This window comes from Chiloscyllium plagiosum, unplaced genomic scaffold (assembly GCF_037043375.1).
Source record: "Chiloscyllium plagiosum isolate Xiang-an unplaced genomic scaffold, Cpla_swu_hap1 HiC_scaffold_8, whole genome shotgun sequence".
NCBI classification, from domain to species: Eukaryota; Metazoa; Chordata; class Chondrichthyes; order Orectolobiformes; family Hemiscylliidae; genus Chiloscyllium; species Chiloscyllium plagiosum.
The window spans coordinates 104,202,705-104,224,842 of NW_028270146.1; the positions used below are offsets into that span (position 1 = coordinate 104,202,705).

Here is a 22,138-nt window from a genome sequence, read left to right on the forward strand (position 1 = left end):
ATGTCACTGCATATAATGCTGAAGTCAGGCTAAGTGTTACCCAACTCTGCAATTATAATGACAGTTTCATATTTTAATGACTTGTCTCTTCAGTGTAATGCTGTGGTACCTCATGAGTAAATGACACTTCATTAAAGGGAAATTGTTTGCCTATATAAATGAAAAAAATAATGCCAGCTCTTCACCCTCATATTATCCACACAGTTCACATTACCCATTGGGAGCTAATTTTCACAATAAACGATTTATCTAAAGCAGATGTCAGATTGCAAACTAATTTCAATAATTTTTATGTCCATTGACATCTAAGTGGCAGCTGTCCCGTGGAATGTGATCACAATGATCAAGTTTGTAAATGCATTGCCAAGTAAAACATAATTTTCAGGCTGCTTATTGCTAAGAGAGAGCCACCGACAGACATTAGGTTTCAAGATGGTGAAAAGGGCTTGAATTAGGAGGTTTCTGCTGTCTTGGGAGCAGAGGAGGAGAAGAACAGGAACATTAAACCATTTTTAAGAATGGCCTCGTTGTACAATTGGCGACAACTTTTGCTGAATCCCAATGGAGAGAATAAGCTGACAAAGGACTATACTCAATTACAGTAAATGATGGCACATCTGGCAGCACCAACTGGGTTTAAAAGTCGCTTAAATATTGTAAACTCCCACAACTGGGAAACTCTATTTTAGCTGCCAGACAGTAAATCAATTAAGCTCACCCAAGCAGCAGAGAAGTCACGCCTTTTCATGGTAACAAACAGCTACAAACTCAGCCAACATGGATATATGCCAACAGTGAGGATTGGAAAATAAAGAAACAGTGGATGCAGTGCAGTTGTATTTTCAAAAAAAAAAATTAAGATACAAACAAGAGGATATTACACACAATTAGGGCAGATGGAATTGAAGGTAACAATATTGGCAGAGTGTTATGGTAGTGTGCCATATATCAAGTCCACTTTCCCAAAGTCTTAGCAAACGTTGAGGACTTCATTTCAAAAAAAGTATCTCAAATTTATCTGACTTTCAAGACCAAGTCTGGTAGAATGCACAGACTAAATTCCTGTGCTCAACAAGAATTCTTATTTATTACAAGATATTAGACCGCAGCTACGGGTAAACAGAGATAAACATTGGCCATCTTCCTTCTCACTTATCTGCTCCACTCTCCTCTCTGACCTATCACTTTCGCCCCCACCTTCATCAATGTATCGTATTCCCAGCCCCCTCCCATTTATCTCTCAGCACCTTTGGCCCATAAGCCTCATTCCTGACAATGGGCTGATGTCAGAAATGTCGATGATCGATATGGAAAGCAGTAAGGCTTTCAACAAGGTTTCGCATGGTAGATTTTTTAGCAAGGTTAGATCACAGAATAGAGGAATTTGGATACAGAACAACTCAATGATAAGTAGTGGGTTAAGAGGGTTAGTTTTCAGACTGGAGGCCTGTGACCAGTGGTGTATCATAAGGCTAAGTCCTGGGTCCGCTGCTTTTCATCATTTGTATAAATGGTTTGGATATAAACATAGAAGATATGGTTAGTAAGTTTGCAGATGACACCAAAATTGGAGGTGCAGTGGACAGCAAGAAAGGTTACCTCAGAATACGAGATCTTGATCAAATGGTTCGGTGGGCAAATGAGTGGTAGATGGATTTTAATTCAGATAAATGTGAGGTGCTGCATTTTGGAAAGGCAAATCAGGGCAGGACTTACATAATTAGTGATAAGATCCTGGGAGTGTTGCTGAACAAAGAGACTTTGGATTTCACGTGCACTGTAATAACTGATTCAGTCAATTACATTTTGAAAAAAAAGGCAAAACATATCAGCTATTGAATAAAAATAAACTACATTCTGACATGAAACACAAAACAGATCATGCAAAATTATCTTATCCTATCACAGAATTATACAGCACAGAAGAAGCCTTCAGCACATCAAAAACATAATACTATCTATACTAGTCCATTTTCCCACTCTGGACACATTCTAAAACTTCAAGTAGCTTTTAAATGTTGTGAGGCAATGCATTCTAGACTCCCACTAACTTCTGGTTGAAACTTTTTTTCCTCAAACCCCTTCTAAACCTGCTGCCTTTCACTTTAAGATTATGCCCCCTTGTTATTGATCCTTCAACTAATGGGAACAGCTGCTTTCGATTCACCCATCTATTTCCCTACATTCAATGTCTTCCATGTCGCTTTCCACAGTAAATAGTGATGCAAAATACTCGTTTAGAATCTTCCCTATCTCCTGTGGCTCCACACAAAGATGACCTTGCTTATCTTTGAGGGGCCAGATTCTCTCCCTCATTACCCTTTTGTCCATAATGTATTTGTAAAAACCCTTTGGATTCTCCTTAATTCTATTTGCCAAAGCTATCTCATGTCCCCTTTTTGTCCTCCTGATTTCCCTCATAAGTTTATTCCTACTTTCTTTATACTCTTCGAAGGATTCACTCGATCTCTCCTGTCTATACCTTACATATGCTTCCTTCTTTTTCTTAACCAAACCCTCAATTTTTTTGAGTCATCCAGCATTCCCTACACCTATCAGCCTTTCCTTCACCCTAACAGGAATATACTTTCTCTGGATTCTCGTTATCTCATTTCTGAAGGCTTCCCATTTTCCAGCCGTCCCTTTACCTGCGAACATCTGCCCCAATCAGCTTTTGAAAATTCTTCCCTAACACCGTCAAAATTAGCCTTCCTCCAAATTAGAACTTCAACTTTTAAATGTGGTCTATCATTTTCCATCACTATTTTAAAACTAATGGAATTATGCTTGCTAGCCCTTATGTGCTCCCCCAATGACAGCTCAGTCACCTGTCTTACTTCTCAAGAGTAGGTCAAGTTTTGCACCTTCTCTAGTAGGTACATCCACATATACTGAATCAGAAAATTGTCTTGCACACACTTAACAAATTCCTCTCCATCTAAATCTTTAACACTATGGCAGTCCCAGTATATGTTTGTAAAGTTAAAATCCCCTATCATAACCACCCTATTATTCTTACAGATAACTGAGATCTCCTCACAAGTTTGTTTCTCAATTTCCCATAGACTATTAGGAGGTCTATAATACAATCCCAATAAGGTGATCATCCATTTCTTATTTCTCAGTTCCACCCAAATAACTTCCCAGGATATATTCCCAGCAATATCCTCCCTCAGTACAGCTGTAATGCTATCCCTGATCAAAAACGCCACTCCCCCTCTGGGCAGCACGGTGGCACAGTGGTTAGCGCTGCTGCCTCACAGCGCCAGAGACCCGGGTTCAATGCCCCTCTCAGGTGACTGTCTGTGTGGAGTTTGCACATTCTCCCCCCATGTCTGCATGGGTTTCGTCCTGGTGCTCTGGTTTCCTCCCACAGTCCAAAGATGTGCAGGTTAGGTAAATTGGCTATGCTAAATTGCCTGTAGTGTTAGGTGAAGGGGTAAATGTAGGGGAATGGGTCTGGGTGGGTTGTTCTTCAGAGGGTCGATGTAGACTTGTTGGGCCGAAGGGCCTGTTTCCACACTGTAAGTAATCTAATCTAATCTAGCCTCCCTTTCTGTCCTTCCACTAGAGAGTCCCCAACGCAATCGACCTCTTGGAACCCAACGTACCTATCATAGTCACAGAAGACTCCAGCACAACTTGCCTACCTCTTTTAGCTTTCCTGGAGTTAACCCTTCTATGTGACTGTATCTGCAACTTTTCCCCCTTCTTATAACTGACATCCATCACACCCCTTGCTCTTGTAAATTCCTCATTGCCTCTAACTGTCTCTCTAGCCAATCCATTCGAACCCATTTATAAAAATCACAAAAAGCAGAGGTCCCAGAACAGATGCCTGTGGAACACCATTGGTTACCGACCTCCAGGCTGAACACTTTCCATCTCCTACCACCCTGTCTTCTGTGGTCCAGGTGAGTTCTCTTTCTAATTCTCTCATGGGTATTGCTGGCAGGCCAGTATTTATTTCCCATCCAAAACTGTTCTGCTGCCTTTTTGAATTATGATGGACTTTACTGATAATTTGCCAATGGAGCTGAGTTGAAGAATGCCTAACTACCTTTTGATTTCCAAATCTATCACCGTTTCTACCCCTAAGCTCCAGTACTTAGTCTCATTCTGTTATTATAATATCAAGATTTCTTCAAAGATCTCTTCCCTCCAACTCGTGAATGTATTTGTCAGCTGGTAAAGCTACCTGGTTCAGAGGGTGGTATAACTTCAGCTGAAAGAAAACAGTGTAAACAAAATACAGCTGTCATCATTAGCCAAGGTGCCTCCAGCCTTGTCATTCTTTAAACTACAGCTAGAATTTGAACCCTCACTGTGTGCAATTTGTGAGGAATTTGATACTAATAGAGTATTCGCCCTTGTCCATAAATGCTCCAAAACTGGGTTCAATATTCATCTCAACTCCCTCTTTAATCAAATTAGCACAAATAAAATAGTATTTTGTGCTTCAGGCAGCAATCTAATTTATCAGATCAGTTATTTTATTCACTTGGAACAACATGGCCAAATTCAAATTCAAATTCAAAATCAGTTAAGGACTGCAAAGCATATGCTTTATCAATGCTGCATTTAAATCAAACTTCAAGTAGAGCTGTACTTAATGCATGGTAGGAAATCACAGAAGCCCTACAGTGCGGGAGCAGCCTATTTGGCCCATCAAGTCCACACTGACTTCTGAAGTCCCCCACGCACTGCCTCGCTGTAACCCTGCATTTCCCATGGCTAATCCACTTACTCTGCACATCCCTGGATACTATGGGCAATTTAGCACAGCCAATTCATCTTGCCTGCACATCTTCAGAGTGTGGGAGAAAACTGGAACACGAGAAGTAACCCACGCAGAGAAGTTGCAAACTCCACACAGACAGTCACCCAAAAGTGGAACGGAACCCAGGTCCCAAATGTGTGAAGCAGAAGAGCTAACCGCTGAGCCACTTTGCCATGCCAGTGTTAACACTATCTAAAAATGGCTTGACATAACTTCTCCACTGACACACAACTGCACCCAAACATTTGTGTCTCCGAGTCAATTATTAGCACACTATGCAGTATTACAGGTTACATTTGATATGCAAATTACTTAAAATCAGACAATACCTTTGTTGGAAGCAACACCACACAGACAAAAGGCATGTTTTGATAAAGCTCTCAGACATTTTGATGAGTTATGCAAGGGTACATTTTGATAGATTATTTCCACTGCTCAAGAGATTATACAAGGACATAAAACTATAACCACGAAAGATGGAGAGACAATAATGCTTTGAACAGACGATGTTACAACAAGGAATTCTCTGCCACAAAATGATTGCTGAAACAGAAATTAAACAATGCTTGAAAAGATATTAAACAATAAGCTCAAGAACTGAGCTGAAGACAATAATTACAAACAAATAATAGAATCCCTACAAACAGGCCATTTGGCCCATCAAGCCCACACCAACCCTCAGAAGAAAATGCTGGCAGCCTTGAGTTAATTAGCTGTAACCTCCTTTGACTTCACAAAATACAGAATAAGTACATGTGACTGATTCAGTAACTCTACTTTGCTAGTTATAGTGATCCTTTGAATATTTGTAGCACATTTTCAATTTATTCCATGACAGGTGCCTGAAATGCCATTTAAAATTCAGGCTCAACATCATAATGAAAAAGCAAAGAACAACGGATACTGGAAATCAAACCAAAACAGAATGCTAGACAAATTCAGCAGGTCTGGCAGCAATTAAAGAGGATGGTGAGGAGGGAGGAAGTAAAAAGGCAAATGTTACACCTTATACGATTGTCTGGAAGGTGCCGTGAAAGTATGGAAAGGTGCTGGTCTGGATCAGCAGATCACGGTATCCCAGAAGGAACAATCCCTGTGGAACACAGACAAGTGAGACAAAGCTGCTCCATTAGCAAGGTTAGGTTGTTCTTGGTTTTTTTTTCCCCAGACAGATTGTAAATGACACAAGGCCCTGACCAGTCTTGAGTTTGGATGGATTTTAGGGCCAATTTGTTTACAGCCAACAGATACTGCCTCAGGCAGGGGGCTTTCAGGTTTTGAAAAATCCTTGTATCATAAAAGGGGAGTGGCCAGTTCTAGCAGCTTTTTTTAAGGGGTTGGTTTAATGCAGCAGTGAGTGTGGATGTGTGAGAGAAGAAAAGGCTGCTGGAGTCGCTCTCTCTCTCACTCACTTCAAGCCTGTAAGATCTTGTTTGATTTGACCTTTTGTGCCAAAGGGTGTTTATGGGGATTCTTACAAGTAATTTGGAACTGCATCATTAAGTTGGGACAGTCTGTTGGGTTTTCAGATAAGTTATTTGGTATATTCTCTTTTATATTCTGTGTGTTTCATTCAGTAATCATGTCAATAAATTCCATTTTGTTTAAAAGTAAGTGGTTTGACCAGCTGATTTTCTCCTGAAACATCCACTGCGCACTTGCTTAAAACAAATGCAAAGTTAGGGTCTGGGTTATCTTCTTGAAATGTTTTGAGGAGTCTGGCCTGGTCCATAACACAAGGGAGGGGAGCAGAATATGCATCTGAATGTGGAATCCCACTGGAGGTGGTGAAAAATGGGGGTTTATGATCCTTCAGATGCAGCGGTCGGTGGGGTGGAAAGTATCGAGTGGGGGACCCTATCAGTGTAGTGGGAGGGAGGCAATGAGGGCAGAAATGGGGGCAATGGGTCAGACCCGGCTGAGGGTCCTCAACTACAGTAGCAGGGAACACTCGGCAGAGGAAAAAAAAGCCGGACATTTCTGGGGTTCCCTATAGAGAAGGAGCAACTGGGAGAATGGGATGGACTCCTTGCAGGAAGCAGGGTGTGAGGCTGTCTAGCTACAGTAGCTGTGGGAGTCGGTGGGTTTGCAATGGATATCAGTGGCCAGCCAATCTCCAGAAATGGAAACTGAAATGTCATGTATGGGAAGGGAGGAGTTAAAGATGGATCAGGTGAAGACAGAGTGGATACTGGAAGCAAAATTGATTTTAAACATTTTCCTATTCCAGGCAAGAGAGGGAAACAGAATCAATGTACCAGAAAAAGAATCATGTGCATGCATATGCATAGCCCAAGTAATATTGGAACAGGGAATGTTGGAACAGGGAAAGCCCACAAAGAAACAGACATAATTGGGGCCCTGCACATACCCATGTCCACATCGTTGATCTGAAAAAAGTGAGAGACTTTAAAGGAGAAGTGTTCAAGGTGAGGAGAAGCTCACCTAGCAGAGGAGGGTGGTGTTGGATGGAGATGTTTCAGACCTTCTCTCGAGGAAGCAGCACCGAGACCCGAGACCATCCTGATAAGAGATAGGCACGTAAAGGGATTGAACATCCATTGTGCAGTGTGGCAGGTATCTGTAAACTAAAAGTTCTGAAACTGATGTAAAGCATCAGACAAATTACAGATGTAAGTGGCAAGGGACTGGACAAAAGTATAGAAAATCATATCAGGAAAGGAGGAAATAAGTTCTGTGGGGCAGGAATAATGGGTCTGCACTTCAAGATCATCCTCGCCCATTTCAGATATTTCCCACAGAACACTACCACCAAACACATCTTCCCCTTACTCCCCAATCTGCATTTCTCAGGGACAATTTCCTCCAGTACATACTAGTCCATTCATAGATGATCACCAACACCACCCCTCCTTCCAATGCAACCACAGAAAATTCAATACCTTCTCCTTTTCCTGACTCACCATCCAACAGCCTAAACAGTTTTTCCAGGTTAAACAGCATTTCACCGTACCACCTCCAATCTGGTCTATGCGTTCATTGCATCCAATGTAGCCCACCCTATATTGGAGAAAGCAAATGTAGACTGGATGACCACTTTGCAGAACACCTCTGGTCTGTGTGCAAGTGTGACCCTGACCTTCCTGTAGTCAGTCATTTCAAACAGCATCCTGCTTACATACCCACTTGTCTGTCCCCAGCTTGCTTCAATATTCCAGTGAATGACAGCACAAACTGGAGGAACAACATCTCATCTTCAGATGAGGCACTGTACAACTCTCTGCACTTAATATCGAGTTCAGCACCTTCAGATTTCCTCCCTTTTTTGACTATGTCACCATGTCATCTCTCCCCCTGGTCCCACTGGTGGGGGCAATCTGTTCTTTCTAGCTTGGCAGTTGGACAGACCATTGTTCTGCTATTCTCACATTCCAATCGTTTAATCTGCATTATCAGCACCCTTTCTCCCCCAGCACGCCACCTCCAAATTATTGCATGAAATCTACCCCATCCACACTTCACATTAGCTCTGATGAAGAGTCATCTAGACTCAAAACGTTAGCTTGCTCTGTCCGTGAATGCTGCCGAACTCACTGTGATTTTTCAGCATTTTTTGTTTTCAATATAGTCATGTTAGTTTGTGGGAACCTGAAGGAAGTAAAAGATTCAACCTTAGGTTTCCATTCTATCATTATCCATACTGATTGGAAAAACGCAGGAATGACCATGTCACAATGAAGCTCAAATAAGCATGGTGACTTTCATGGTCTCATTTTACGTAAACAATGGACTCCCAGGTGAGATACTAAATAGCACTTAGGACTAGTCATCATCACAGCATGGCATAATACTTGGAAGTGAGTATGGAGAGGAGGAGTGCAGAATAGTTCCATACAACAATGCACTTGATCGCTCTCAAATCAGATTAATCTTTGTGATATGATGGCATCATGGGCTGGAGGTAAAAGAGAAAGTTTATTCTTGCTTGAATAACAGCAACAATAGACAAGCAGGAGGCTGACAGAACACAGCAAGCCAGGCAGCATCAGGAGATGGAGAATTCAATATTTCGGGTATAACCCTTCTTCAGGAATTGAGTTGGGATAGGGAGAACTGCAGATTTGGTGGTTGGGGGGAGAATGGTGCGGTAGTGATAGGTGAACACAAATGGTGGGTATGACCTGATCAGTCGAAGGGAAAGATGGATCTGGTTGGAAGCTGGAGGGAAGAGTCAGCTGGTGGAATAGAAGGGAGGAGGTGGGGCTGAAAAGGGAGTCAAGGGATGGATAGGAAACTTACTTGAAATTGGAGAACTCAATATTGAGTGTTTCGGGATGTAGGCTGCTCAGGTGGAAGATAAGGTGTTGTTCTTCAATTTGCAGTCTGATTCACTGTGGGAATGGAGGAGGCTGAGGATGGGCATATTGGAGGAGGCGTGAGAAGGAGAATTGAAATGGGTGGTGACTGGGAGGTCAGGCTTGAATGAACAACATCTTATCTTCGAGGAGAAGGTGAGGACTGCAGATGCTGGAGATCAGAGTCGAAGAGTGTAGTGCTGGAAAAGCATAGCCACTCAGGCAGCATCCAAGGAGCAGGAGAATCAATGTTTTGGGCAAAAGCCCTTACCTTCTGCCTGGACAGCCTGCAGTCCGGAGGACTCGACATTAAGTTCAAATAACCTACCTTGCTATCCCCCATCTCCCTTTCCAGTCCTGCCTATTCCCTTCTATTCCACCACCAACCAGATCCATCTCTCCCGTCAACCAACCAGGTTGTATCCACCCCCTGTGTTCATCTTCACTACCTCATCACTCTACCCCTCTCTTTATGTGCAGTTCCCCTTAACCCCATCTCCATTCCTGAAGGAGGGTTATACCCAGGACGTCAACTTCTCCATGTATGCTACCTGGCTAGGAGTTTTTCCATCCTTCTGCTGATCTACTTTGGGTTCAAACATCTGCAGTTCTTTTTGTCTCTGAATAATAGCAACAGTCCATATTTCCCCAATAATTCTTCTGTTTGTAGCAGCATCTTGGCCTCAGTACAATCTAAGGCTGGGATCTAAATAAGTGCCTATTTGCTGGTTAAAAACAGAGAATGGGACAAGGAACATATTGTTGCTCTTATTCAAGTACTGGCCTGCAATATCCATACCAGCATTTTAATTCATCATCACATGTGCTGAGTGCATTCAAACTGAAATTGGAACCAGTTCAGTTTTAACTTCAGAAAGCAATTCAGCTCATCTTGAAACTCCATCTGTATCATGACTGCAAGATGTCAATGGAATAATTACTACACTCCAACACAGAATTCTCTTTGTCTGGAGTAGTACGTATCTAAATTATGCCTTGAATTTCTAGTCTTGAGTTCAAGTTTTGACTAACCATTTGATTTTTACACATCAAATGTATTTGTGGCTAGCACAGCGCCACGGACCCAGGTTCGATTCCAACTTATGCGACTGTCTGTGTGGAATTTGCACATTCTCCTCTAGACTGCAGGATTTCCTCCGGGTGCTCTGGTTTCCTTCCATACTTCAAAAATGTACAGATTCGGTGGACTGGCCATGCTAAATTGCCCATTGTGTCTGTAGTGTAGGCTAGGTAGATTAGCCATATGAAAAGCAAGAATAGAAGGGTGGGTCTCGGTGGAATGCTCTTCAGAGGGGTCAGAGTCATTCTGCAAAGAAACAGACCATTCAGTCCAACGAGTCCATGTCGACCATAATCCCAAACTAAATTAGTTCCATCTGCTTGTGCTTGGCCCAGATCCCTCCTTTCTTATCCAAATGTCTTTTAAATGTTGGAACTGTACCTGCATCCACCACTCACCTCTGCAAGTTCATTCCACACACAAACCACACTGTAAAAAAACAAAAATTGCCCCTCGCGTCTTGTTTAAATATTTATCCCTTCACCTTAAAATTATGCCCCCTAGTCTTGAAAATCCCCCAGAAAAAGACACCTAGCATTCACTTTCTGTACACCTCATGGTTTTATAAACCTCTACCTCCTCAACCTCCTATTCTCCAGGGAAAGAAATCCCAGCCTCCTCTTATAACCACTAACCCTCAATTCCTGGCAACATCCGAGTAAATTTCTTCTGAGCCCTCTCCTCTTCCTATAACAGGGTGGCCAGAACTGGACACAGTACTCCACAAGAGGCCTCACCAATGTCTTGTACAACCTTAACATAACATCCCAATGCAATCCCAATCAAAGGGCTGTGCAATAAAGGCAAGCGTGCTAAACACCTTTTTAACCTCCATTTCTACATGTTAAGCAAATTTCAAAAGAATTATGTATTTCTACCCAGCGTTGTTTCTGTTCTACACTACCTAGGGCACTGCTTTGAATTGTATAAGTCTTCCCCTTGTTTGCTTTACCAAAATACAATAATTTCACATTTATCCAGATTAAGCTCAATCTGCCACTCTACAGCCCATTGACCCAATTGATCAAGATCTCTTTCTAATCCTAGAGAACCTTCTTCACTGCAGTACACCATTCATTTTTGTGTCATCCACAAACTTACTAACTATGCCTTCTATATTCTCATCTAAATCATTAATATGAATAAGAAACAAAAGTGGACGCAGCACCAGTCCCTGTGGAACATCTCTGGTCACAGGCTTCCAGTCTGAAAGACAACCCTCCACCACCATGTCCTGTTCCTGCCATTAAGCCAATTTTGTATCCAATTGGCACGCTCACCCTGAATCAAATGATGTAATTTTAATAATTAGTCTACCATGCAGAACATTATCAAAGGTTTTACAAAACCCCAAATAAACAACGTCTACTGCTTTTCCTCAATCTTCTTGGTTACTTCCTCAAAAAAATACAATCAAGTTTGTGAGGCATGATTTCCCTTGCAAAACCATGCTGACTACCCCCAAGCATTCCTTGCCTCTCCAAACACATATAATCCTACCTTACAGAATCACTAACAACAGTTGGTGTGGACTCAATGTGTTGAATGGTCTGTTGGGACTCTATGATTCTACATTGGTTGAAATGGTTCTACATAGCTACACTTCTGCAGAATTGCGTCAATTCATTTGCGTGAGACAGATTTGCATGTCTATGAACAGGACTGCACTTGATGAATTCAACACATGGTTAAAATATTAAGTCTAACACTGTAGTTCAAGACACTACAAGTCTTAACTCCATAAGCCATTGACACATTCCAGGTATGAGATCAGAAGTATAATTCCATAACTCAAAGCTCTTTTTAACAGAGGGCTGAGTTTTGCTTTTTGAGTTTTAAAGCAGCTCCAGAATTCATAGCTTTTGTAATTTAGATGAAAATAGCCTGCTCTTTCTGGTGGGTAGTTCATTAACATAATGTTGGTTTAACATTTCCTGCAAACGTTGTTCAGTATGGGGAATGGTGACATCAGGATCATGTAACTGATCTAGAACGTTAGAGGCATGGACAAATACTCCAGAGAACAGGAAATCACACTGGTACAGTTAGCCAGACAGCTAGTCTACAGTTTCTAACATTCCCAACTGCATAGATTTAACTTCTATTCAAGCTAAGGTAGACTTGGCACCTGTCTCCTGGCTCTGCCCCTGACAGTAGAAGCCAATGACAAACTACCACTGACAAAAAAAAAGCATCAGCACAGTCAAAGAGCTGCCCTTGGGCAAAGTGCTCATCAAATGGACTACAAGGAGCTATAACTTGCTTCAGTTGCAAACAAAAAAAAACTATAAATAAAATATGGCCATGAAGCTGTCCATTTGTCATAAAATCTCAACTGAATTCATGAATACAATGAAATTGAAACTTCCTGGGAAAAGTCAACTCCAGAACAATGCCAAAGGGCATCAATCTTAGGTGATTTCTGAAACAGTCAAGCAAACATATGCAGCTTTCTCGAATTCTGATCTTAATGAATTGGTTTTCTTGTCATGTGCTCACATGAGTAGAGTGAAAAGTTTACAAGTCACCATTTATGGCCCTACCTTAGATACAGGTTGTTCAATACAAATTCTGGAGGAAAACGTTTTTAAAATTAGGAAAATTAAAAGTCCAGAAAAAAATTTAAAGATAGAGAAATAAGAGCTCAGAATAACAGTCCTTCTAACCCAAACTGTGCTAGGCTTCACCTTGAGGCCCAGAGCTTGAGCCTATGCTGGATTTCACCCCAGACATCACCAATGCTGCCCAAGGATAGCAGGTAAAAGAGAAAGGAAAAGAAATACGAAAGGACAGAATAAAAGAAAAGAAATGGATGGAGCAGAACGAGCTCCAGTTCAGGAATCCTACTCAGTCACCATCTTGGGTTTGGTCTCTTGCACAATGCCAATTTCAATCAGTTCAGCTGCAATTCTCCAAAACATTAGCTAAAGATTTCCCTATGAACACCTGGCTCTTCTATTTCAAGATGCTCCAAAGTAACAAGTTTTTAACCAAGATTTTTGTTACCTTGTACGATTTTCCCCATTACCACATAGTATCAAAAATGTCTTTCAAGTTTTTTTAAAAATGGATATTGCTGTTAAATTCTTGTATATTAACCGCATTGTCTAAGTGTCAGTTGTTACACTCCTGTCTTACTGAAACGAGGATGCATATATTTCACTATCGCAGTTGTTTATAATTCCAATTATAGTTTTACCTAATTTAAGCAAGTTCTTTTCTCTTCATCCTTACAGGTAAGGCAATGGAAGGGGATTTGAGATGAGCATTAGGGCATCTTTAAATTGAGGCATTGAGAGACAGAGGCCAAGGAAGATGAGCAAGCAAAGAGGTGATGGATAAATGACATTTGTAACAAGAGACGGGCAACAGAGTTTTAGACAAGTTGACATTTATCTAAGAAGGAAGTGGGAAGCCAGAACAGCGCTGGAATAATCAACTCCAGACAAGTAGGTCAAAGTGACTGATGTAATTATGCTCCAGTAGAAATTAGAGGGTGAATAAAAAAATATAGGCTACAAGAAGAAAAAGATCTTGGGATATTTGTAAAGTGTGGAAAAAGACAGCACAGATTGGCACAGTGGTTAAACAAAACATCTAGGGATGTTCCTATGTTTTATAAATAAAGACTGAAATGGAAAGGCAAGGAATCCATCAGAAACCTTTCTATAAGCTATGAGTTAAGTTTTTAACAAGACTATTTATGTCCAATTCTAGGCCACCACACTTTAGGAAGATGTGAAGGCTTCGAAAGAACAGACAAAAATTCACAGTTATGTTTCCAAAGATAAAGATCTACAGTTTTGTGGGAAGATTGCAGAAGCCGAGATTGTTTCCCCCTTAGAGAAGATCGAGATGAGATTTGATAGGTATTCTCCAGAAAGATACAAAATAGAAGGAGCTGGCCAAGAGGAGATTTGATAGGGTATTCTCCTTTCGTCCCGGTTCCCCCGGCATAGTTTTACTCCTTCATCTTTATTTCAGGCCTTGGAGGGCGAGAGAACAATTGCCCACACGCACAGTGACACGAGTCCTCGGTCTTCTCTGGAAGAACAATTTCTCAATGAACTATATAGTCATTTTACAGGGAGGAGCATCCAGATAAGGCAACATACATATTAATTGGGTGACCATTACAATCCACAAGTATCAACAGCAGAGACCAAGCCCTTTACTGTTACACAATGCATATTCTTAACCTTGTTAACTGTATTCATACAATGGATACTTTTCCCCTTGTTAGCTGACATTGCATAGTGAATGCTTCCAATATTGTCAAATGGCTCTACATTATGAATGCTTTTCCACCTTGTTAACCCATTACCCTTGCCTCTAGCACCCCATTGTTAACTACAAGTTATTATCTGATCTGAGTCGTGCTTAGCTGAACCTCGTTTCACAACTTAACTCTTTCCCTGCCTGATTATAAATATTCTTACTCCAAAAAAAATTACAAATTATAAGAGCTGGCCATTTGGCCCACTATTCAACATGATTATGCCGATCCTCTACTTCAAAACCATACTGTCATCCTCTACTCACCCTTTGACATCCTTCGCTTTTAACAATCTAAGATGGAAAAGCAGAAGTAGTCCATTCGGCTTATCAAATCTGTGACACCATACAACGAGGTCATGGTTGTTTTAATGATCTTCAATGGCACTTTCCTGAGCCTTTTCCCCATAACCCTTATTCCTTTACGGATTTAAAATCTGTACCTCAATCTTGAATATACTTAGTGACCCAACTTCTTCAGCCTGCTGCAGGAAAGAATGCAGTAGATTAACAGCTCTCAGAAAAAAAATCTCACTTCCAACTTAAACTTATGATCCCTTATTCTGAGATTAGACTATCTGATCATAGACTCTCCCACAAGGGGAGACAACCTCTGTGTCTACCTTGTCAAGTCTGCTAAGAATCCTGTTTGTTTCAATAAGATCAGCTGTCTTTTCTTTAAACTCCACTGAGTTCAGGCCCAACTTATTTATCTTCTCCTTATAAGACACCCTCTCCATAAATCTTGCTTCATAAATCTTGGCTGATTGACTCCAAAAAGGTAAATATGTTTTTCCTTGGATAAGAGGCCCAAAAATGTTCACCGTATTGCAAATGTGATCTGATAAGTAACTTGTACAGTTTCAGCAAGGCCTCCCTAACGTTTAGGAGTCATAGAGTCCTACAGCATGGAGACAGGACCTTTGGCCCAAAATATCTATCAACGCTAACCCCATTTCCCTGCACTTGGCCCATATCCTTCTAAACCTTTCCTATCTATGTATTTGTCCAAACGCCCTTTAAATGTTGTTAATACACCCGCCTCTGCCACTCCTGCTGGTTGATCATTCCATATGCATACCACTGTGTAAAAAAAAAGCCTTTCAGATTTCCATTTATTCATTCTCCTCCAACTTAAACTGATGCCCTATAGTTCGATTCCCCAACCCTGGGGAAAAAAAACAGTGAGCGCATTCACCCTATCCATGCCTCTCATGATCTTAAACGCGTCTAACTGGCTAATAGCTGTTTTTCTCTCTCCTTTCCTTTCTTAAAAAAAAGAGAGGATTTTACATTGGCAATTTTCCAATCCTCTGGAATCTAAGGATTATTGTATCCATTATCTCTGTAGCTACTTCTTTCAATATTCTAGGATGCATTACATCAGGTCCAGGTGACTTATTGGGCATTCCAGCACTTATTCTCCAGCAGTAGTTATTCTGTCCATTTCCTTTCCCCCTTTTGGGATTATTTCGTAATTTCCACTATGAACACTGAAGCAAAATATTGATCAGGAATTTACTGCTGACAGGTTCTCAAAATACAGGATTCCTTTTTCCCGACAAATCGAAAGTGCTGCACAATTTCTGATGGCTTCAATTTAGTTGCTTGTATGTTGCTTTGAGATATATCTTGAGCTCCTGACATTTGGATCTCTTACAACCAGGTTACCTCAGAATTAAGCAAGTGTGTTGCAGTGACTTTGTCCTCAACTGTACAGGGATCACACATCAGGAGCTGTAACTTCTCCACTGGTACCAATATACCAGCAGCTAATCTGACAATGTAGTTTCTGAAAGCACCTTCAACACTGATGGCAACAGAGTACGGAAATGTAGCAAAGACTGACAGTTCAGGAGTTCCTTTTTGAATTCCCATGTCACCAAGCCTTATTTTTAAAGCAAATTCAACTATGCAAGTACAGACTGTTTCAATGTAAATGATATCAATTCCACAGCAGAGAGTGGAATATACTCAACTTATGTTTAAAGCAAAGCAACACAGTAAAGAAAGTTTTCTATCTAAGCACTGATGTTTTACCCACTTCAGTATAAAGAGGATATTGGATCTATAGTAGAGACTAATTTTATGACCCATTTTACAACTCTAAAGATTCAACAACCAAGACATTTAAAGAAAACAAACATCACACCAACTGCCACATGACAAACTCTGAACTTACAACATGAAGCCTTCAGTGAAGAGGTGAATCAAATGAACGCAAGACAATTTCGTTCTGTGACGCACTTCATGACAAACTGGAGAACAATTTAAACTGTGGAAGCATTCATGGAATCAGAACTGCTAAATTAACAGTTAGCAGGAAATGGTTTAAAATAAAGTGCATAGCAGGCTGATGATGTAATGGTTCTATATTTACTACAACAGAAAGATCACATTTCAGGTTGTGAAATTACTAAGCAATTTTCATGATGACCAGCAGTGAATTTAACTGAAATAAACCACAATTGCAAAATATTCTGATGCACGCAACTTGGTGCCCCTGCAAAACAAGAATTCTCTAAGTCATGTGTTGGGTGTGAGGTTGGAGGTGGGGGAGGAGGAGAAAAGAAACAAAATAAACATTCAACAAAGGCACCTGTGACATTTATAATCCTCTGCCATTTGTGTGTGCTGGGAGAAGGCTAGTCAGGGTTCAGCTGCAATATTTTGATTTCAGGAAAGGCTGAAAGAGTCTGTCCCAACGATAGCATACATATTACAAATCATGAATGCCACTCAATGTAGGATCAAACTACAGCCAATCATATACATTTTCATAAACATTTAGTTAATTATAGACAGGCATAGATGTAGGCCATTCAGCCCATTGAGCCATCATTCTATATCATGTGATCATCTACAATCCAGACCTTCATTATTCCTGCACCCCTTGGTATCATCAGTCTCCAGAAATTTTCTTCCATGTTGAACCTGCAAAATGACTCTCCACAGCCTTCTGGGGTACAGAATTCTAAAGATTCAATACACTCCGAGGCAGACTTCTACATCTCAGTCTTAAATGGCCTACTCCCTTTTCTGAGACTTGTTCCTCTGGCTCAATACTCACCAGTCAAAGTAAACATCCTATCCATATCCATTCTGTTACATCCTGGAAACATTTTTTGCAAATTGTAATCTGATTAACTCATTCCTCAAAACCCAAAAGAATACAGAATCAATCTGGTCTATCCCTCTTCTTCATTCAATATAGCTAACGCAGGGATTAGTCTCTGACATTATGTTGCCCTCCCTCTATGACACGTACATGCTAACTCAGATAAGGAGACTAAAACCATCCAGGTGCAGAATCACCACGGCTCCATCCAAAGCCCCAAAGAATCATTCCACTCCTGCATTTCCTCTAACCTGATTTATTGCATCCGTTGCTCTTGCTGTGGTCTTCTCTACATCGGAGAGACCGAGCGCAAACTCGGGATCCTGTTCAGGTAACATCGATGGTCTGTACACTCCAACCAAGTCCACCTTCTGGTTGCCAGCCATTTGAACTCCCCCTCCCACTCCCCCAACATGTCCAGCCTGAGCCTCTTCCACTGTCAAAACAAGGCCACATGCAAACTGGAGGAGGCACACCTCAGCTTCGTTATGGGAGCTGACAACCATACGACCTTAACATAGAATTCACCAGCTTACAAACCTCCCCACCCACCAACTCATCCAAGGTCCAGACCTCCCGCTCTGCCCTGCCTTAACCCTTGCTATCCATCTTCCTTCTCACCCATTGGATGCAGCAGTTTTTAATCAGATATGTCCAATATGTAGATACGCCAACTAGAGGGGAGGCCATATTGGATTTGGTGCTTGGTAACGAACCAGGCCAGGAGTCAGATCTCTCAATGGGGACAGCATTTCAGTGATAGTGATCACAACTCCCTGACTTTTACTATATCCAGAGGGGGATTGGTGCAGACAGTATGGTATTTAATTGGGGGAAGGGGAATTACAATGCTATGAGGCAGGAACTGGGGTGCCTAAATTGGGAACAGATGTTCTCAGGAAAATGCACAACAGAAATGTGGAGGTTATTTGGGGAGGACTTGCTGATAGTGGGGACAAACCTATCCAGCACTGAGGCAAAGAAGGGATGGCTGGGTGAAGGAACCTTGGGTGACAAGGGAGGTGGAATGTCTAGTCAAGAGGAAGAAGGAAGCTTACTTAAGTTTGAGGAGAAAAGGATCAGACAGGGATCTAGAGGGTTACATGGTAGCCAGGAAGGAACTGAAAAATGGACTTAAAGAGCTCGAAGGGAAATGAAAAAGCGTTAGTGGATAGGATTAAGGAAAACCTGAAGGCATTCTACACTTTTGAGAGGAACAAGAGGATGGCCAGAGTGAGGGTAGGGCCAATTAGGGATAGTGGAGGCAACTTGTGCCTGCAGTCGGAGGATGTAGGAGAGGCCCTTAATGTATACTGTACTTTGCTTCAGTATTCACTGCTGAGATGGACATTGACATTTCTGAGGACAGCATGAACAGGCGGATATGCTCGAACAGGTTGATGTTCAGGACAAGTATGTGCTGGAAACTTTCATAAACGTAAGGCTAAATAAGTCCTCGGGCCAGATGGGATAGACCCAAGGTTACTACAGGAAGTGAGGGAAGAGATTGCTGCGCCTTTGGTGATGATCTTTACGTCCTCACTGTCCACTGGAGTAGTGCCAGATGATTGGTTGGATGGCATATGTTATTCCCTTTTTCAAGAAAGGGAATAGGGATAATCCTGGGAATTACAGATCAGTCAATCTTTACATCTGTGGTGGGCAAAGTTTTGGACAGGATTCTGAGAGACAGAATTTATAATTATTTAGAAAAGCATAGTTTGATTAGAAATAGTCAGCATGGCTTTGTGAAAACCAGGTCATGCCTCATAAGGCATTCTTTGAGAATGTGACAAAACACGGTGATGAAGGTAGAGCAGTGGCTAGGGTGTACATGGATTTTAGCAAGGCCTTTGATAAGGTTCCCCATGGTAGGCTCATTTACAAAGTGAGGAGGATTGGGATACAGGGAAATTTGGCTGTCTAGATACAGAATTGTCGAGCCCAGTGAAGACAGAGGATGGTAATCATTCAGCCTGGAGCTCGGTAGCCAGTGGTGTTCCACAGGGATCCTGTTCTGGGACCTCTGCTCTTGGTGATTTTGATAAATAATCTGGATGAGGAATGTGAAGGGTGGGTTAGTAAGTTTGCCGATGATACAAAGGTTAGTGGAGTTGTGGATAGTGTGGAGGGCTGTTGTAGGTTGTCATGGGACATTGACAGGATGCAGAACTGGGCTGTTAAGTGGCAGATAGAGTTCAACCCAGAAAAGCGTGAAGCAATTCATTTTGGAAGGTTGAATTTGATTACAAAATACAGGGTTAAAGGCAGAATCCTTGGTATTATGGAGGAACGAGGGATTAGATTAGATTACTTTTTTAGATTAGATTAGATTACTTACAGTGTGGAAACAGGCCCTTCGGCCCAACAAGTCCACACCGACCCGCCGAAGCGTAACCCACCCATATCCCTACATTTATCCCTTTACCTAACACTACGGGCAATTTAGCATGGCCAATTCACCTGACCTGCACATCTTTGGACTGTGGGAGGAAACCGGAGCACCCGGAGGAAACCCACGCAGACACGGGGAGAATGTGCAAACTCCACACAGTCAGTCGCCTGAGTCGGGAATTGAACCCGGGTCTCTGGCGCTGTGAGGCAGCAGTGCTAACCACTGTGCCACCGTGCCGCCCACACTGTGCCACCGTGCCGCCCACTTGGATCTTGGGGTCCAAGCCCACAAATCCCTCAAAGTTGCCACTCATGTTTATAGGGTTGTTCAGACGACAGATGGTGTGTTGGCTTTCATTAGCAGAGGAATTGAGTTTAAGAGGTGCAAGGTTATGCTGCAGCTCAAAAGAGCCCTGGTTAGGCCACACTTGGAAAGTTATATTCAGTTCTGGTCGCCTCATTATAGGAAGTATAATCAAGCTTTAGAGAGGGTGCAGAGGATTTTTACCAGGATGCTGTCTAGACTGGAGGGCATGTTTTATGAAGAAAGATTAAGGGAGCTAGGACTTTTCTCTTTGGAGAAAAGGAGAAAGTGAGGACTGCAGATGCTGGAGATCAGAGCTGAAAATGTGTTGCTGGAAAAGCGCAGGTCAGGCAGCATCCAAGGAACAGGAGAATCGATGTTTCGGGCATAAACCCTTTTCCTGAAGAAGGGCTTATGCCCGAAACGTCGATTCTCCTGTTCCTTGGATGCTGCCTGACCTGCTGCGCTTTTCCAGCAACACATTTTCAGCTCATTGGAGAAAAGATTGAGCAGTGACTTGTTAGAAGCGTACAACATGTTGAGAGGCATAGATAGAGTGAAGAGTCAGAGACTTTTTCTCAGTGTGGAAATCGGCATCACAAGGGGGCAAACTTTTAAGGTGATTGGAGGAAGGTTTCGGGGAGATGTCAGAGGTCAGTTCTTTACAGAGTGTGGTGAGTGCACTGCCAGCGGTGGTAGTCAAGTCAAATACATTAGGGACATTTAAGCAACTCTTGGATATGCACATAGATGATAGTAAAAATGAAGGGTATGTAGATTAGTTTAAGCTTAGAGTAGGATAGAAGGTTGGCACAACATTGAGGGTCAAAGGGCCTGTACTGTGCTGTTTTATGTTTTATCCGCTCCACCCTTCTCACTAACCAATCACTATCAGTACCTATGAGAAAATGTATAGAGTATAAGCAGGTAGGGAAAGTTAAGTTTTGTGAAACAAGAGGTTCAGCTGAGTATTACTCAGATCAGTTAAGAACTTGCAGTTAACAATGGAATGCTGGAGGCAGGGTAATGAGTTAACAAGGTGGAAAAGCAGTCATTATGTAAAGCCATTTAACAAGAAGCAGCGGCATTCAGTATGTAAAGTCAGTTAAGAAGGTGAAAAATATTCATTTTGTGAAGCCAGTTAACAAGGTTAAGAACATACATTGTGGAACAGCAGTTGGCTTAATCTTTACTGTTGACAGCCGCTGATTGTAACAGTCACCCAATCAATATTATGTTTCCTTATCTGTATGTTCCTCCCTGTAAGTGACTATATAATTCATTAAGAAACTGCTGTTCGAGAGAAGACAGAGAACTAATGTCCCTGTGCACATGGGCCATCATTCTCTCTCCCTCCAGGGCCTGGAATAAAGATGAAGGAGGTAAAACTATACTGTGTCTCAGAGCGTGATACAGGGATAGAGAAACGGGACAACATCTGCACCCACTCTCACAATCCCAGCTACCTTTCCACCCAGGCCACCCCATTCCCCCTCCCTAGATCTGATGAAAGGTTCTGACCTGAAACCGATTTCCCTACTGTGCTTTTTCCAGCTCTATACTTTATCAACTCCATGTAAATGTAGCGAGACAACTTCACTCCTATTCTCAAATCTCCTTGCAATGATACAGAACATGCCAGTTGCCTTTTAATTATTTGCTGCACCCTTCTGTTAGCTTTTAATGACTGATGAACAAAAAATACCCAGCTTCCTCGAGACAGTCATACCTTCCAACTTCTCACCATTTAAAAAATATTCTGCCTTTTTTTCTACAACAGTAAATAACTTCACACTTTTATATTCCACTTGCCATGTTCTTGTCCATTCACCGAGCCTGCCCAAGTCCCTTTGAAGCCTCTTTACATATC

The 22,138-nt window shown here is 41.8% G+C and overlaps 1 protein-coding gene across 7 annotated transcripts in view; it reads right to left on the reverse strand.

The window, feature by feature from the left end:
• Positions 1 to 22,138, reverse strand: part of numb (NUMB endocytic adaptor protein) — a 216,142-nt gene that overhangs the window by 162,713 nt on the left and 31,291 nt on the right. Inside the window, exon 1 of one of the 7 annotated variants that reach the window (XM_043698378.2) lies at positions 16,635 to 16,771. The exons of the other annotated variants lie outside the window; for them this stretch is intronic. The gene's annotated coding sequence lies outside the window, so the exon portion shown is untranslated. Of the gene's footprint in view, positions 1 to 16,634; positions 16,772 to 22,138 lie in introns of those variants that run through there. 7 annotated transcript variants of the gene reach the window in all.